The 2,849-nt window shown below is 41.5% G+C and overlaps 1 protein-coding gene across 2 annotated transcripts in view; it reads left to right on the forward strand.

The window, feature by feature from the left end:
- Window positions 1-2,849, forward strand: part of Coq3 (coenzyme Q3, methyltransferase) — a 51,948-nt gene that overhangs the window by 314 nt on the left and 48,785 nt on the right. Inside the window, exon 1 of one of the 2 annotated variants that reach the window (XM_004645929.2) lies at window positions 495-690. The exons of the other annotated variant lie outside the window; for it this stretch is intronic. The gene's annotated coding sequence lies outside the window, so the exon portion shown is untranslated. Of the gene's footprint in view, window positions 1-494; window positions 691-2,849 lie in introns of those variants that run through there. 2 annotated transcript variants of the gene reach the window in all.

Genomic DNA, 2,849 nt, shown 5'->3' on the forward strand with positions numbered 1-2,849 from the left:
GGGGCGGGGCGGCGCTGGGGGCCCGGGGGCCGCCCGGCCGGGACCTGCGTGCTCTCGGCCGGCGGGGCGGGAAGGGCCCAGCGGTGTGCTGCGATTCGCGGCGTTGGCTCGGTTTTGTTTGCGTGTGTCTAGTTCCCGTTTTCCGGGAAGGATTTACGGCAGCTGTGCTACTTTTGATTAGTAGTTTATACACAAGATCGTGTGGGTAGGGTGAAGAAGGTAACTAACTGCGTGTAACCTGCGTAACAATGAGGTGTCATAGGACATGCGGACGGGCCCTGGAATTTTAGAAGGAATGATGCTTTAAAAGTCTCTTTAGGGGCCGGGAGATGGATCAGTAGGATAAGCGCTTGACTGGCAAACTCAAGGATCTGAGTTCAATCCCCGCTTCCGCCAAAAACAAAACAATAAAACCAAAAGTCTCTTTACAATTATCGGGATGGAAGCTGGGCGTGGTCATGTATACCTGTAGTCACAGCACCCGGGAGGCTGCAGGATTGCTATGAGTTCGAGGCCAGCCTGGACCTTATGGTGAGCCCCAGTGTCAGGAAAAAACAAAAACAAAAACAATATTGGTATAGAACTAAGATCAAGATAAACAAGCCACAAAAAAAAAAAAAAAAAAAAGCGCAACACCTTACGAAGAGTCAACTAGTTGGTAGTCAGTGAAGACATGTACAGCCAATAAAGGTTTGAATTCATTTCTGTGTATATGGAAAAATGATCAGGATATAGTTTTATGAAAATAAGATTTAAGTCACTATATTGTGAACTTAAGAGATACAGATCTAATTGAAGATACAAATTTTAGCAGTAAACTACGATGGAGCTGTTGGTTTTTCTATCATTTTATCATTTATGTACTTTTTTCCATTTTGTAAATACGTCTTTTATAATCAGAAATTTAGAAATTTAACAAACGTTCAAACCACTAAAAAGGAGCTAATCTATATTTGCAACCAGGGAAACTTGTCTTGAAGGAATTGGGTCACATTAGAAGCAGTTGGAGAAACTAGAGGAGACAGCTGGAAAATTTGATGTTTGTGACAAAAAGTGTGTCTTGAAAGTAAAGTGTGTAGTTGGAAATTAGACGCCAAGGGCGGGGACTGAGAGGGACGCCACGGGACCTTTTACGTCATAACATGTTCTTGAAAAGCCACATCCTCCTTCTGAGATAGATTTTATCCCGAGGACAGTGGAAATTATTAAAGGAGCGATGTGATCAGGCCTCTACTGGGCAGCTGTGTAGAAAGGAGGCGGAGCCAGATGGGTCTGGGATTCAAGATATTACCCGAAGATTGCTGAAACAAAGCATCGCAGAAGTCTGTGCCCTCTGCTTTTCGCTGCCAGTATGATGCCTGTTAGGTGCTGAGTAAATCACTTAATTACGATTTTCCCCATTCCTTTAGAATCTCAAATGCCAGGATCCATTAGAAAAGGAATTGGTAGCATTGTTTATTAATATAAACTCAAGGGAAGAATTCTTTTTTCTAGAAATAGAAGGTCAGAGGAAGGTCAAGGTTGTTTTTGAGGGCCAGTATGAAAATCTCTGGGCCTCTGTTTCATAAAAGTACATATGCTTATCCATGTATCTGTTTATATATTTTTAAAATTATGTCATTTAAAAAATATATCATTTACCTACCTAGATAAGATGATATTTGAAGTAAGTCTTAAAAAGTAGACCAGGGCCGGGGAGATGGCTCAGTGGAATAAGCACTTCCCTGGCAAGTGCAAGGGCCTGAGTTCAATCCCGGGTTCTGCCAAAAAAAAAAAGTAGACCAGATAGTGTTGGTGAAAGATGGAATAACATAAGCAAAAGCTTAGAACCACAAACTTAAAAAACAAACAAACAAACAAAAAAAAAACACTCTAAAATGAATGTGGCTTAGACTCTGAGTAGTAGACTGTTAAAAAATGTGCAGGCCACAAAAAGAGAAAATAAAAATGTTCATTATACTTGAAAGATGGATGTTTGGGGTTGGGAAGCTAGCTCGGCAGTCTAAGTGCCTGCCTGGCATGCGCAAGGTCCCGAGTTGGATCTCTGGTGCTGCATGGGGAGTCAGTCTTGGAACTTGGCATGGTGGTGCATGCCTGTAGTCTCACCGCTGGGGAGGCTGAGGCAGGAAGATCACTACAAGTGGGAACTGTGTAGTGAGATGTTGTATCTTTATTTAAATCTTTATTTTAATAAAGACTTAAAAAATAGAGCCCAGGATATAGCTCAGCAGCATAAGTGCCAGCCTGGCAAGCGCAAGGTCCAGTGTTCGATCCCTGGTACAAAAATAAGATGGATACTTGACTTCGCCTATTATAAGATACACTAATATACCATTTTTATTAATTGAATCAGCAAAGATATTTGATTCACATGTGGGTGCTGTGTGGGCAAACCAGGCACTAGATACTGTTATATTAACTACTGGATTGTAAATCCAAACAGTATATGGCGCAATGGCACAGCACCTGCCTGGCATGCTCAAGGTCCTGAGTTTAATTCCTGGCACAAAAAAAAAGTGGTAAATTGACTCTGTATGTATGGGTGGCAATTACTAATTTATAGATGTGCATGCGCTTGCATAAATCTTTGAATTTTATCTGTAGGTACTCAGACACATAGGAAATTATCTGATTCAGTTGCATGGTTTTGGTAATGGTCATAAAGGAGAAATAGTCTAAATGCTTATTAATTGAGAACTGTTTACATAAATTATGGTGTGACTAGCTATAGAGTTTGCCAAGGAAATATATACACACATCAGGCGGGGGAGATAGCTCAGTAGAATAAAGCACCTGCCTGGCAAGCGCAGGATCCTGAGTTCAGTCCCCGGTACTGCAAAAAAAAAAAA

This window comes from Octodon degus, unplaced genomic scaffold, assembly GCF_000260255.1.
Source record: "Octodon degus isolate 3935 unplaced genomic scaffold, OctDeg1.0 scaffold00244, whole genome shotgun sequence".
Classification (NCBI taxonomy): domain Eukaryota; kingdom Metazoa; phylum Chordata; class Mammalia; order Rodentia; family Octodontidae; genus Octodon; species Octodon degus.